This window comes from Gossypium hirsutum, chromosome A01, assembly GCF_007990345.1.
Source record: "Gossypium hirsutum isolate 1008001.06 chromosome A01, Gossypium_hirsutum_v2.1, whole genome shotgun sequence".
Classification (NCBI taxonomy): domain Eukaryota; kingdom Viridiplantae; phylum Streptophyta; class Magnoliopsida; order Malvales; family Malvaceae; genus Gossypium; species Gossypium hirsutum.
Genome location: NC_053424.1, coordinates 35,772,696 through 35,789,359, shown reverse-complemented (window position 1 = coordinate 35,789,359; position 16,664 = coordinate 35,772,696).

Below are 16,664 nucleotides of genomic sequence, written 5' to 3'. Positions count from 1 at the left end.
TCTAGAAATTCAAAGTCGAAAGGGATTGGAAAACCAGGTAGCAAACCACTTGTCCAGACTGGAGCCGCAAGAAGGGAACTCTCCTCTTATACCAATTCGATAGATGTTTCTAGATGAACACATACTGAAGGTAAATCATGTCCATAATACCCCTTGGTTTGCTGATATTGCTAACTTTTTAGCTTGTGGGTTGATGTCGATTGATAAGACGTATCATTAAAAGAAAAAGTTCCTTCACAATGTGAAGTACTATTTCTGGGAAGAGTCGTATTTGTTTAAAAAATGTGCAGATCAAATGATCAACAGATGTGTGGCAGAAGATGAAGTACATAAGATTTTATACCATTGTCACTAAGCTCCGAGTGGGGGACACTTTGGAGGTACACATACTGCAACCAAGGTATTGCAAGCCAGATTCTTTTGGCCAACATTATTCAAAAGACGCATATGCTTACGTAAAGAGTTGTGATCGATGTCAAAGGGTTGGAAATTACACCAATAGAAATGAGATGCCTCGAACAAATATCATTGAAATAGAATTGGTCGATGTTTGGGGTATTGACTTCCTCGATCCTTTCCCTCCATCTTTTGGTTACAAGTACATCTTGGTAGCTGTAGAAAATGTGTCTAAGTAGATTGAGGCTTTGTTTGGATGGGCGATTGACTGCGGTGAGGTGCGTTTAACTTACTTTTTGTCTCACGCTACAGTATCGCTACAGTATCGCTACAGTAGATAATCTCACCACCACTGCTGTTTTTACACTACCCGCAGCTAAACGCACCGCCCATCCAAACTCACCTTGAGGCTGAAGCCTATCCGACAAATGATGCTACGATTGGATGAAGTTTTTGCAGAAACATATGTTCACAAGGTTTGGAACCCCAAGAGCCATCATTAGTGATGAAGGGTCCCATTTTGTGAACAAGTGGTTGAAATGGTTATTAGATAAATATAGAGTGAAACACAAGGTTACTATAGCTTACCATCCGCAGACGAATGGGCAAGTTGAACTGGCAAACAAGGAGATCAAAGGCATACTTGAGAATGTAGTTTGCCTGAACCGACGAGATTGGTCCAAAAGACTGGATGATGTTTTATGGGCTTACAAGACAGCATACAAGACACCTTTAGGGATGTCACCCTACAGGTTGGTCTTTGGGAAAACCTGTAATCTGCCCTTAGAGTTAGAGCACAAAGCTTACTGGGCCTTTCGACTACTCAACTTGGATCTGAAGCTTGCTAAAGAGAAACGAATGCTCCAACTTAATAAGCTAGAGGAATTTCGAATGTTCTTGTACGAAAATGCCAAATTACTTTAGGAGAGACTTAAGAAATGGCATGACAAGCACATTCGAGTTCAAGAATTTGAAGCAGGTCAGCAAGTCTTGTTATTTAATTCCAGATTAAGGTTCTTTCCAGGTAAACTAAAATCATGTTGGTCCGATCCATTTACGATTCATCACGTCTATCCATACAGAGTTGTTGAACTCTAAGGTATAGGAGGTAATTTTCAAGTTAATGCTCAGCGTCTGAAACATTACTAGGAAGATAAGATTGAACGGAATCAAATTTTATTCATTTTATCAGATGTTTAGATTTTCTTATTTTCCTTTTTAATAAATGATTTAGAGTATATTTTCGGGATTAGTATGTTTAAATAAATTTTATCTAGGAGATTGAAACTTAAACGGGACCACTTGTGACCCCTCCAATCTTTCTTGAGAATTGATTTTAACATAATTTTTCTAGAAATTATTCCCTAAATAGAAAACTAAATTTTTGGTTTTTCAAATAAAAAGGTCAATTTTGACCCAAGTTTTAAATTGCAACTCAATTTCAAATTTTCATTAAGTCTAGGGACTTAATTGAATTATTTTTAAAATTTGGTTTCTCTTTTCATAAATAATAAAAATTAGGTGTCTCTTTTTGTAAATATTTTCAGAAGGTATCTAGAATAAATGTTTTTAATTAAAAAAATTTACAAATAATAACAATAAGCTGATAATCTTTAATATATAATTATATATATTATAATTGATATATTAATTTTTATCAACTTAGCATTGAATTAGGATTAGTTTAATTTTAATATTTTTTAATAAATTAATAGCATTAATAATTTAATATGCATATATTTGATTATTAATTTTTGTTAACTTTGAGTAGAATTAGAATTAGAAAATTTTTTAATTGTTAAATTATAGTAAGAATTCTACTCTAATTCCTACTACTCTCACTATAAATTCCACACTTACTTCCCTCCATTCATTCATCACTCAAAACCCCAAAGAACCAAATCCCTTAAGTGCCGCAAGCCCCTAGCCATAACATCACCCAGTAGTCGGCCAGCACACGCCCAGCAAACCTCATGCACGCCCGTCCATTGCGCGCCTGGCCTTGCTCAGCGCTAGCTGCTCCAGCCCTAGCTGCCCAGGCTGTGTCCCGCACCTGCGCCTAGTGCCTACACGCTCACACCAGGCCTACTCGACGAGGCTCCACACACTATTGCCTGCTACCGCGCCCTTCCACCCGTGCACCTAGCAGCGTTCCAACACCCGAGCGGTACACACCTTCACCCATCCTTAGCTAAATCCTCCAACCTACCTTAAATTAACCTCTTTTACTTTCTAACTATTTTTTTAGGAGTTTTTAAAAAAAGGCGGGAAGGTCGAATTTTCTCTTAAATTTTAATTTTATTCTAATATTTAATTTTTCAATTTATTGAATCATTAATAATTTTTATTAATTAAATTTTTGAGAAAATAAATTTTCCCATCTTTTGTTTAGGTTAATCATGCCTCGCAAGAGAACTCGAGCCTGTACCCAAATTGATAAAACATAAAACAAGTTCCATTGTGAAGAAGCCAAAGCAAGATACGAGAGTATCTTCAAAAATCAATAGATGCATTTAGAGAAAGTCTTTACATTGAAAGAGAGCAACTACAAAGACTTTATGGCACGTATTCGTCAAGTTGCTGAAGCCCTCAATTGGGAATTGTTTTGTGAGAAGAGACCTAGTGTGGATGAGGAGTTAGTGCATGAATTCTATGCGAATTTAACCTCAAGAGAGTTGACGAAAGTTCTAGTTCGCGGAATCAAGGTACCAATAACTTCAAACGCTTTTAATGAGTTTTTTGAATTTCCTGATTTTGAAAACGACGATTATTCTTCCTTGATGAGTAATATAGAGCCTGAAAATTTGCAAGAAATTCTTGAGGAACTTACAGTTCCAAGTTCTAGGTGGACTGTGTCAAAGCAAGGAATCCACACTTGTCAAAGAGAATATTTGACACCACTCGCAAAGGTATGGTTCCATTTCATCCGATTCAGCCTTATGCCTAGTTCACATAGAACTACGATTTCATTAGAGCGAATGGTCTTATTATACTCGATTTTAACTGGAAAGACTATTGATGTGGGAAAAATCATCTTGAGAGAAATACGGAATTGTGCCGTTAGACGTTCTGGCCCAGCTTACTTTCTCTTTACAATAACAATTTTGTGCTTGAAAGCTAAAATTCTTGCAAACGTAAAGGGGACAGGCTATAGCTAGGGCACAATCACAGATTGGGACCTCTACCAAATAGCTGGAGAATCTGTTCTACAGCAACGAGTTCAAGAAAGTAAGGACCCCGAAGAAAAAGAAGAAGATCCCACAATGTAGTCAGCTGAAGTCCCAGATAAGACGGAACCAATGGAACCAGAAGCTAAACCTGATGTCGAAACATCAATGTTCAGAGCTCAACCTCCTAGCCCAGATCTTCGAGATGAGCTGTCAAAGTTTATGGACATAATGCAGCATATGCAATGGCAGCAACAAGCTTACTAGAGATACTAAAAAATAAGGGATGACTCGATGAGAAATGCTCTTAAGAAAATTTACAATGACCAATTTATTTTTGTACCTGAGTTTCCAAATTTTATATTTGAACCATGAAGTCCATTATCGAAGAAAGAGCGAAGCGATTCATGCAAAGGCAATAATGATGGAGCAAAAGATGAGTCAAATTCGGGAGGAGCTGCAAATAAATAAAAATGGAGGATCTCGACTTTATTTTATTTTTTTAGGTTATTTTAGGATTAAGTTAATTAGTAATTTTTATTCTTGCCTAATAAAATAAGAGAGGAAAATCATTAATAAAATTTGAGCAAGTCGCAAAGTATAAAGTGTGACAATAGATATATACATGTCTGGGATTGAATTTAGAGAGAGCTTGGTACTTAAGCAATCAAATTGACTCACCTCCTCTTTGCTAGAATCCTACCTGGTGTATAGTATCTATTCACTTTAAACAATGCGGACATTGTTCATTTTAAGTAGGGGGACCGAAAAATTGAATTATTTCCACTTAGAATAAATTTTTCTTTTAATTATGATTAGCATATAGTTTTTTCAATAATTTGAAATTTTGTTAAGTATGCTAAACTTCAGTATAAATAAAGTTTTGTTATTTCAATAAATTATTATGTTAGCTTAATAATGATATGAATGTATTTTTAATAAAGCATGCAAATCGTACCATAAATTTTTAGTTCCTTACGAAAGTTAGGCATGTATGAAAGTTTAAGTCTTTATAATTGATTTAGTAGTTTCTTGAGGCGAAATCTTAGGAAGCATGGAATGTTGAAAATGATTTAGGCAACTATTGTTTGGACCGTTTGAGCCTTTCAAGCCAACCATGATGAAATTTTATCCCTTGAAACCCAACTTTGAGACTATATGGCCTAATTTTATTTGGACCCTTGCAGCATTTAACCATTACTTTTTCTCTTAATTATCTTTAAATTGTCCCAAACACTAGACTCAGTACTATTCTTTGAAAATAAGTTTGGGGGAGTTGAAAGAAATATCAAATGCTCAAAAAAGTGTAGTAGATGAAGCAAGTTCTCATATTGATTGCAAAAAAAAAAAACACATGTACTTGAAAGAAAATAGATGTATAAAAGAGCATGTGAAAATTAAGTAAGTTGGTGCATCGAAGCTAGAAATTCCGAAGGTTCAATTAACGATGAGTCTAGAGTTTTAAGCCTAAAATTATCTATCTTTCACCTACCCCTAGCCTATCCACGTTACAATCTTGCTAAATACCTATTGACTCAAGTTTCTATGCTACCTACATTAGTGGAGAGAAATTGCTATGATCAACAGATGAAGACATAAGTTAAACTTAATGATTGCAGCTTAGTCTTGAATAAGGGAATAAAAATCAAACTGGTAAGGGTTAAAATGTCATTGTTAAGGAGGCATTTCGTCTAATTTTGCTATTGTAATAGCTGTTGAGATTAATTTGAATGATAGGTATACTTAAGTAGTGTAACTATCAAACTTCTTATTTTTGAGCATAAGTATATTAAAAACATAATTTTGAGAAAAATGTTGTTCTGAATGAGTTTTTCAAAGGTGTTTTTGAGAAATTCTTTTCAAAACTCGTGCATTACTTGGGATGAGCAATGAATTGAGTTTGGGAGTGTGGAAACACAAAAAATTACACATTTTTTCATACCCTTTTTAACTTAAATTCATGCGAATTCGAATAAATTCTTGTCGAAAAATAATTAATCATTATAAAATAATTAAATTGTACTTAAATTATAAACATGTTGAATTTTAATTAATTTTGGTTATTGTTGACAAAATTGCACAAAAGACAAAAATGGCTCAGCAGACAGTGCTAGTAGCACAAAATCGGAAGCAATTTGAAGTACCAAGGCAAATTACTTTCCAGCCTAAGACGGTCGAAAATTATGTGTATCAATTCATAATATAATTAATTTTAATTTATATCCAAGCTAATTTGGGTTAATAAATTATTATTAATTAATTATGAAAAAATGGTCCGATTGAATCGAACCGAGTGAACCGAACCGGCTAAGAAAAGGATAGCCCAAAACCGTCAAAGTGCTTACCCAAGTCAGTTCATTATCTGATTAATTAAGATTGCAAAGAGGCCCTTGAAGACTTGTTCAAATTGCAATTAAACCCTTCCACAATTGGTGGCTTTGTAGATTCACCCCAAGCCATATTTAGCAAAGTTGAAGCCATCAACTTTGCCACATAGGAGGTCGGCCAAGGGGTGGCTTTTTGGCTGTTATTTTTAGCAAATTTAAGCTGCCACATTCAGCTATAAAAACCTCCCTTGGCTGATCATTCAAGACATCCCTCATTCACATCTCTTCTTTCATAATTCTTCTTTCCTCTTTCACTTTTTCTCTCATTTTCCCATTTAAAGTTCTTTTCTCTTTTACCGATTCCCCTCTTGAGAAAGGGATCTTCTTCAGCCATTTTGGAGCAAAAATTGAGTGTTCATAGCAGCCTTGATTAGCAAGGACAACAAAGAAGGAAGAATGGAGCAAACTAGTCAAGCCACAGAAAAACACCAGATTTGATTCTTGTTCCCTATCTCTTTAATTTTTATTGTTTTTGTGATTAACATATCTATGAATATTTATGTTGTTGGAATGATTAATTTAATCGGCTTCAATTGAATTCAATTCGTGTTGGGTTGATTGCATTTTGTCCTCTTAAATTATTAAAATTGTGTTTATGCTGTTATAGGCCTCGGTAAAGAAGTTTGATGAAGTAAAATCATGCCTAAGTTATTCTTACATTATAATTGTGAGGGAACTAATGAATTAATTATTTAAATGGATTGAAATTTCAATTAATGGACACAGTACTTAATCAGTGCATGTTTAATCATCTAAGGTAGCTGAGGGTTAAATTAGCAACGGTATCTGACGATACAATTGCGTTGCATAACTTGCAAGATTATTGTGATTAAACTGTTTCAAGGTAAGGATACTTTGTTACCTGACATTGTATTTTATGTGCTTATTAAATCGAGTTAATTGTTTGAATTGACATAGGGATATGTTTAAGAGATTATCTCTATTTATTAAGTATGTATGTGCTATAACATATTTGCCTATTAAGATTTGTTAAATCGATTGAATTGACATAGAGATATGTCCAAGAGATGAATGGATTTTTTTAGGTGAGTATGTTCATAAGTTAGCAAATTACCGAGTTACTGTGAATTTATTCGTAACAACATAAACATGAGTTTAATAATTGTAAGTTAAAAAAATGTAATTAATCTAACACAATTATGTCATCTTGATTAAATTCGTATTTTGAAATCGTGCATTTGAGATTTATTTATTTAGTTTACTTAGTTTAAAATCTTAGTTTTTAATCACCCTCTTCAAACAAAATATTTTTCTTCACCAAAGTGTTTTAAATAACATTCATAAATAGTTCTTTTCTCAGTCCCTATGGGTACGATAACTCGACATTTACTTGTCACTTTATTACTTGTTGCGATTATGTACACTTGCACATTTCCGTCGTTCCAACTTACCATATGATGTAATGTTTATATGCAACCATTTAAATAGTTTGGATTATAGAAATACAAAAGTGAACTTTAAGCTATTCATCGACAACTTTATCTTTTCCTTTGTTTTTCGAGGGATCCGAGTCGACATTATCAATTTTAAGCTTGAAAAAGAATAATTTCAAGGTTGTGTGCTTCTGTAACACCCCAAACCCGGCCTAAATGTTATGGCCGAATCTGGCGATGTCGCATGGAATAGGAGTTGAAAACGAGTTTGTCGAGTTAATATAGTTCCAGTTAATTAGTTTTTATTTTAATTCAAAGTAAAACGTTCATTCTATTTTATGTCTAAAATCATACCTTTTTAGCGGAAGCTTTTAAAATGTTTGTTTTTAGGAAAGCCGTTCGTTTATGAAAACCTTGTCTTTAGCAAAAACTAAAATTCATTGTATATAGTAGTAATAAAATCATAAAGCAAATAAAAATCCAAAATTTGAAAACCAAACAATCCAAAGTCCCAAAAATTCCATAACGAATACCCATAAATAAGAGCGAGGTAATAAGTTCAAAACTAAATTAAAGCAGTTCAAAAACCGTGGTGATCACCGTTGAGTCCTCCACTGCACCTGTCCCTCAAGACTAGGGATTACCTGCAGATTAAACAAAAAATGGTTAGTTTTCGCAAACTCAGAGTATAATCCCCACAGAAAACATACATACAAGCATATAACAAATACAATCATATACAGTGCGGGCCAGAGCCCATTACAGAATCAATTTAGGCCTTAGCCCATTCAGATATAGTCTTAGAATTATATTAGGGCCTTGGCCAATATCAGATACAGTATGCAGATACAGTCAATCAGAATCCTACCCACCAGCCTCTACACACCATCCTCGTCTAGCCCTACACACTATGTGGGGATTAAATCAACCCACCCATCCCAACACACCATGCTGCACCGAAATGAGGCACAAAATTCAAAAATATGCAGTTGAGCTACCAGATATCAGGCTTAAGAGCCTTTCAGATACTTCTTCCAATATCATCAACCCACCCCCGATGCAATGCAAACATACAATAAATGGCTTGCTATTTACATGGCTTTCAGTACATATATTTAGATCAGTATACATGCATAATATTAATATGTTCAGAACGAAAATCATACAATCAGTTCACACATTTAAGGGTCTAAGTAGTGCTTACCAATCCTACAGAAGGTTCACAGTCGACTTGCGCAACCCGTGCAACTCGAACAGTTATATCAGTAAAATGGGCCTACACGGCGATATGGCCTACCCGTGTGGGCCCACACGGCCCAACTCGGTCTGGCCCTTGTGTTGCACATGGCCTACCTAGCCATCACATGGTCGTGTCATGCACGAACGGCCTGGCTCGTCAATTACATGCCTGTGTACCATCACACGGCCTACTATAGGGGAGACCACACACCTGTGTGGCATTGACAAATTACTTTTTGGCTTTTTGCCGAATCCCATTTTCTGCATTTTTGGGTACACACCCGTAAAGATCAGCACCTACAATCGATATTACAAACCTTCCAAATCAATCACAACTCTCGACTAAATCGAAATCCCAAATTCGTCAATAGTTTAAAAAAGAGTGTTTGACACTTACCCCTACCACTCTGACGATTTTTCTTACAAATCTACAAAGGAAGAGCCCCTAACTCCACAATTTACCGTGAACAACGAAAACAAAAGGTACGCACAATGCAAGAGAATTGAAAAAAAATCCACAAAAAGGAAGGAAAAGGACAGAACTTCGGCAGCAATCAAGGAGTGGAAAAACTCACGTCCAAAAATGAGTAGCAGAAATGGCAGGAGAGAGAGTTTCAGAAAAAGATAAGAGAATAAAATTCAAAAAGATCATTCCAACAACTCCCACATCCTCAAATCTCTCCACTTTCCCACCTTTCAAAGTTTTAGTTCAGCCAAAATTCTTTCTGACAATCGAGCAAAAACATAAACTCCCTTGCTCGCGCAGGGATTCGAACTTAAGACCTCCAACATATTAACACTCCACTTAACCACCAGACCAACAAGCCCATTCTGATATGAAATTACATATAATTTAATATAAGCCTACTGACTAGAAGTTAAGGCTTAACTTAGGGAAAAGCCAAATTTTGCCAAAGCTAAGGCTTGAACTTGGGACCTCTCACACACACCCAAAACACTTAACCACTGAAACAGATACACAATTCTTAAAAACTTGCAGAAACAAATTTATAAAATTTGGGGCGTTACAGCTTCTCCCTTTTCTCCCTATGTCGAATGGTTGGAGATGAAAAGAAAATAAATGTTTTCTTTTCACCAACCACCACCATTTTAGCTTTCTTTTCTTTTATTATTTAATTAAAATAATATTTATAATACAACATTTGTACATATTTAATTAACCAGCCATGCACCAACATTTTAATGAATATTTACTATTTTAACCTTTTTATTTAAATTCTAATTATGATCCTTTAGTAAGTTGCACTTTTACCACATATAAGATTTAGTACTGTGCTTAAATAAAGTGCTAATTCAACAAAATTACCTAACTAAAATTCAATTCAATTATAATATAACTCCTTTAATATTTAATAAAAATATTTAAGATTTCTATTTTCAAAAATGGGATCCCACAACCACAATTTCCAGTACCATTGACCTTCGGGTCGTTATAATTCTTCCCTAAAGAAATTTCGTCCTCAAAATTTACTTGAAAAGAGGTGAGGGTACTGAGATCTTATCATCTCTTCTAACTCCCAAGTCGCTTCCTCGAAACTATGGTTACACTGCAAACTTTCACAAGTGGAAGCGTTTATTTCGCAATTCATTCACCTTGCGAGCTAAAATTGTGACTGTTTCTTCCTCATACGACAAGTCAAGTTGAATCTCAATTTCTTCTGTTGAAATAACATGAGACGGTCATATCAATATTTCTTAAGGATCGACAAGTGAAAAACATCATGCATTTTTTGAAGTTTCATAGGCAGTGCCAAACGATAAGCAACTAGTCCAATTCTTTTAGTGATTTCATATGGTTTGATAAATTGAGGGCCCAATTTTCCTTTTCAACCAAATCAAAGAACTTTCTTCCACGGCGAAACCTTTAAAATTACTCTTTCACCCACAACAAACTTGATGTCTCGACGTTTCAAATCCGCGCATGATTTTTGTCTATCAAAAGTTGTTTTGAAGCTATCTCGGATTAACTTAACTATATCTTCTGTTTCTTGAATCAATTCTAGACCAACAACTTTTCTTTCACACAAATCTGACTAGCAAATAGGTGTTAGACACCTACGACCATATAAAGCTTTGTACGAAGCCATTTGAATACTTGATTGGAAACTATTATTGTACATGAATTCGGCTAAAGATAAATAACATTTCCAACCTCATTCAAAATCTATAACGCAGGCTCGAAGCCTATCTTCCAAAATCTAAATAACACGCTCAAATTGCCCATCCGTTTGCGGGTGAAAAGTTGTGTTGAAGTTAAGTCTCATACCTAGATATTCATGTTGTAACAGCCCATTTTTTAGTGGTGTCAAAAACATTGGTTTCAGGGCCACCAAATCTGATTAGTAAGTTCGTAAATATTATTATTTAATATTTATGAGTCAAATATAATTTTAAAAAGTTTTTTGATTTGATAATTTATGTTATATAAACGATTTATTAAGTTAAAGTGCTATGACCCTAAAGTCAAGTGTTTTAGAAAATAAGGTATCGAGACCTAGTTTTATAAATCAAGTCATAAATATTTTTATAATTATTTACGGAATGTCATTAAGATTGTATTAAAGTTTCATAAGAAATTTTAATGTTTCGATAGTTAACTAAGTAAAAAGGACTAAATCGTAAAAGTTGAAAAAGTCAATCGCTATTAATTTAAAGGTGTTAATTGATTAAATAATTGTAATTGGATGGCCTTAATGGATAAATAAACAATCCTTAAAATAGTGGGACAATCGATGCTTTAATTCCTTTTAATTTTATAATTTTTATAAGTTTTATAAGTTATTTTATTATTAAAATAATGAATAAAGGTTATAATAATGTTAAAATAAGAAACATAAGGTTTTGTTCTTCATTTTGGTTTGTTCACCACCTTATTCACCATTGGCAAGCTTCAAGCTTCAGTTCTTTTTTGGATGATGCATGGTAAGCCAATTTTCATCTGTTTCTAATAATTTTTATATTTTTGAGATCGTTGCAACTAGGTCCAACTAACCCGTACCTTCGATTTTGAAAATGTTAAAGATTTTGAATGTTTCCATTGATGAATCTTGTGATTTTAGATGTTAAATGGTGAATTAGAGATATTAGTTGTTATTTAAAGGTATTTTATTAAGTGATTTTTGATGAATTTATCGATTAGGGATTAAATTGTTAAACTGATAAAAGTACAAGGATTTGATGTCAAATTTTTATAAATATGGTTTTATTGGGAGCTATGAACATTCAACTAAGCTCAAATTTGGGTAAAAATGGTTAATTTGCATGTTTTAGATTTAGGGACTAAACTAAATAAAAGTAAAATGTTGGGAGCAATTTTGTAAATATGTCAAAAATGACTAAATTGTGATTTTGCTGTCTAAATTAATGAATTGAATGGAATTATTAATTTAGATCAAGATCAAGTGGAAAATGGAGGAGAATGGAAAATTACCAAATAGCCATTGTACTTTGACATTTCTGCAATTTAGCCAGGTAAGTTCGTATGGTTTAGAATTTAACATCAATATGAATTATTGAATAGATTAACATGGTAAAACTTATATATTTATTTTTAATTGTTGATAATGAATGGTAATTTGAAATATAATGTTGAATTTGATGCTCGGTTTGGATTGAACGTGGGATAAAGTACAATCGTGATTTGGTGTGTTTTAGGGGTTTGGAGAGAAGATGGTATTGGAGGGAGGTATCTGTATATTACTCGAGTAAATTGAGATTCTGCATGTTTTGGTTGGATTAGCTTTTATTAGCTTCTTTCTGGCGTGTTCGGTTGGATTAGCTCTTATGAGCTTCTGTCTGGCGTATTTCAATTGGATTAGCTCTTATGAGCTTCTGTCTGGTGTGTTCGGTTGATTTGACAATGTACTCTTACCCGTAAGTCGTTCATCTGATTGTAAATCTCAGTAAGGTAACTTGTATAGTGATTTTGATAGAATGTCTTATATTTGTGTTTGAATTGAATATTTTAATTCACCTGATCATATTATGGATGACAAGAATACATAAGGTAAATTTTATGTTTATATTATGTACTATGTAAATGAGATGAGCAAAAAAAAAGGAAGGGAACGGTAAGTACTTAAATGACTTATATCATGAAAAATATGAAAGAGGAACGAAAAGAAAATGTTAATTGAAGGCATGTCTATGTTCATGAAATTGATAATTTCAAGTGAGGTATTTCATGTTTAATGACTTATCTTATGTAATTCAAATGAATTATGAATTCGTGCATTAACATGTGTTGTTGATGATGCTTAGGCTTGTGCCAAGCTATTGGTTGGATTGTATTATGTTAGCTTTAAGGATATGCATTGAAATTGTAAGTGACTAAATGGAAAGATGCTTATGTGCATGAAAGAGTGGTAAAAATCAATATATATAATTTCTCATGAAATGGTTTAATGTGTAGCCAATTCTAAAATAGTTATACTTAAATGCACTAGTTTGTGGCTATGGTTAATGTTATGTTATGTCTTGTATGTTATCAAAATTAAATGGTAAGAATGTTAAATGAAATGGTTTACTGTTTTAAAGAAAGGTTGATAATTATGTAAGTAAAACTATGAGACTTTATTATGTTATGAATAAAAGGTGTATGTGATGTTTATAAATATGCTCAAAGGTGAGTTGAATGGTGTCCAATAGGTTTATACCAAGTTTAAAAGTATTGGCATTAATTTATATATTATAGTATTGAAGTGATAAGTTATGTTTCGTGTTCTACGAGCTTACTAAGTATTCATTGCTTATGTAGTATTTATCTCTTACTTTATAGATTATCGAAAGCTCGATCGAGTTTGGAGCTAGTTGGAGATCCATCACACCATCCATCAATTTTATCGGTCGATTTTGATGCTTTTGTCACGGTTATAATGGCATGTTTAGGTGGACTTATGTCTAATGTTTAGTTAATGATAGTGGAATGTAATGTTGCTTTGAAATTGTGAAACTTATGTTATTCTGATGCCTTGATGGTTGGTGTGCTTTTGGAACTTTGATGCTAAATAGTTGGTGTTTATCTAATCAAATTGATGCATGGTTTTATGGTCAAAGTGGTAAGTGTTGGCATGGTTGCAAAGTAATCACTTAGGGAATCTTTTGATATGGATTTTAGTCCAGTATGTTTGGTTGAATTATGACCATTTGGACATAAATTCAGGTATGTTTGATAGTCGTGATAGCGGTGATTAAGGTGCCTTATTGGCATATTGGTTGTATGATTAAATGGTATAATGATTTGGACATCTTTGTGCATGTTTTGATAGGTTATGATGTTTTGTTCATGTGTGAAAATAACTTGTAAGTTCAAGGATGAAACTGTGAAAGAAATAACTTGATTTTTTGGCCATTTTCTTGTCCACGCGGCCTAAGACACAGGCGTGTGTCTCAGCCATGTGTGACACACGGCCATGTGACACAGCCATGTGTCCACTATAGGCTTTACGGGTTGCATTTTCAGTGTTACACAGCCTAGCACACGAGTGTGTGGCTTGATCGTGTGACCCAAGTCACTGAGTTATACGGGCACAGACACGGGTTGGGACACGACCGTGTGTCCCTACTTCGAATGTCCATACTGCCTGAGATACAAACGTGTGCCTCAGTCGTGTGAGTCACACGACCTGGCCATATGGCTGTGTGACCCTTGCAGTGTGAAATTTTCTATCTTTTTCCATAAACTTTGAAATGTTTCTGATTTAGTCCCGAATTATTTCTAAAGTGTTTCTAAGGCCTCGAGGGCTCAAATAAGGGATGATTTGCATGTGTTTGAATGGACTATGATTTGATTTATGAAACGTTTAAAAATGAATTACTATAGTTACGATTTTATAGTAATGTTCTGTAACCCTATTTCGGCGACGAATATTGGTTAGGGGTGTTATACATGCAACTATTTCTAGAATCTTGAAGTGAATCGGGGATCCCAATCAGAGATAATCGACATAGGTACGCCATACAATTTGGTAATTTCCCAAATGTACACTTCAGCTAGCTTTGAAAGTGACCAATCTATCCTAATTGTAATAAAATGGGTCGATTTCATAAGTTGATCAACTATCACCCAAACAACATTCTTCTTTCTCAGAGATAACAGTAGCCCTATTACGAAATCCATCGTTATGCGCTCCTATTTCCATCTCAGAATCGAAATAGACTGAAGAAGTCTGGTGAGAACATGATGTTCTACCTTAACCCGCTAGCAAGTTACGCATTTAGCCACGAACTCAACTATTACTCTTTTCATTCATGGCCACTAGTACAACTCTCGAAGGTCACGATACATTTTCATCCTGCTAGGGTGCATAGCAAAAACGCTATCGTGGGCTTCGCGAAGTATTAGTTCTTTCAAACCAGCAACATCTAGAACACAAATTCAATTACGAAACCTCATACAATCACAATCATCAATGCTGAAGCTTTCTATCAAGCCATTCTGAACCATTTCTCTTTTCCTCGACAACTTAGCATCAACTAATTGTGCTTCTCTGATTTGGTCAAACAACACTGGTTTGACGTTCAACTCGGTTAATAAACTACCATTATTTCTATTACTAAGTTAAGCATTACTTGCAATTCAACTATTGCCTTTGTACTCAACGTGTCAGCTATGATGTTAGCTTTACTCGGGTGGTAATTGATAACACAGACGTAATCTTTCAAAAGTTCAATCCAATGATACTACCTCAAATTCAACTCTTTTTTGGTTATGAGGTATTTAAATCTTTTTTGATTGATAAAAACATGACATTTTCACCGTACAGGTAATGCTTCCAGATCTTTACAGTAAAAAACATAGTGGTTAGCTCTAAATTGTGTGTCGGATAGTTGAGTTCATGAGTTTTTAGCTGGCAAGATGCATACGCAATCACCTTCCCATCTTGCATCAAGATGCAACCCAAACCACCCAATTAAAAATTACTATATACCATGAAGTCTTTCCTCAATTCAGGTAAGGTTAGAGCTGGCGCTTCAATTAACATCTGTTTCAATTTCTTAAAACTCTTCTAACAATGATTACTCCAAAAAAATTGACATTCTTTTGTAATAGTTTAGTCATCGACATTGCTATTTTCGAAAACTGGTTTACAAATCTTCAGTAGTAACCTGCTGAACCAAGGAAACTACGAAGTTTTGACACATTTCTCGATGCTTTCCACTGAATGGTGGCTTCGATCTTTTTTGAATCAACTCAAATTCTATTAGCTGAAATGACATGCCTCAAAAACATGACTTCTAATAATGAAAATTCACACTTTTCATACAACTGATTTCCTCGTAATATTTGCAAAATGATCTGGAGATATTATTCGTACTCTAATTCAGATTTCAAATATATCAAAATGTCATCAAAGAAAACTACCACAAATCAATCTAAATAGGGCTGAAAAGTATGGTTCATAAGATCCATGAATACTGCCGAAGCGTTTGTTAATCTGAAAGGCATCACTAAGAACTCATAATGGGCATAACGTGTACAGAATATCATTTTCAGAACATAACTTTCTTTCACTTTCAACTAATAATAACCTGATCTCAAGTCAATCTTGGAAAAGACTGAAGCTTCTTTCAACTGATCAAAAAAGTCGTTGATACAAGGTAGGGGATCGATTCTTAATCGTCAACTTATTCAGTTGTCGATAATCTATACAAAGCCGCATCGAACTATCCTTCATTTTAATGAAAAATACTAAAGCTCTTCAAGGTGATATACTACGACGTATAAAATCGCGGCCCAATAAATCTTAAATTAAACTTGTAGTTCTTTTAACTCCATTAGTGACATACAATAAGGGGAAATCGACACTGGAGTTGTACTAGTGAATACTTCAATTGTGAACTCAACTTTCCGATCTGGTGGTAGTCTTGGTAATTCCTCAGAAAACACATAAGGAAGTTCACAAAAAAATTGAATCTTATTGATTTGACTATCACTAGTATTTGAATTGATAACATAGGCCAGAAAAGCCTCACAACCTTGATTGAGGAGTTTATGACAGCACTGTGAACCACAAACTTCTTTTTATGACAGTGTAGAATCACTCTGTGTTCAGTGACTC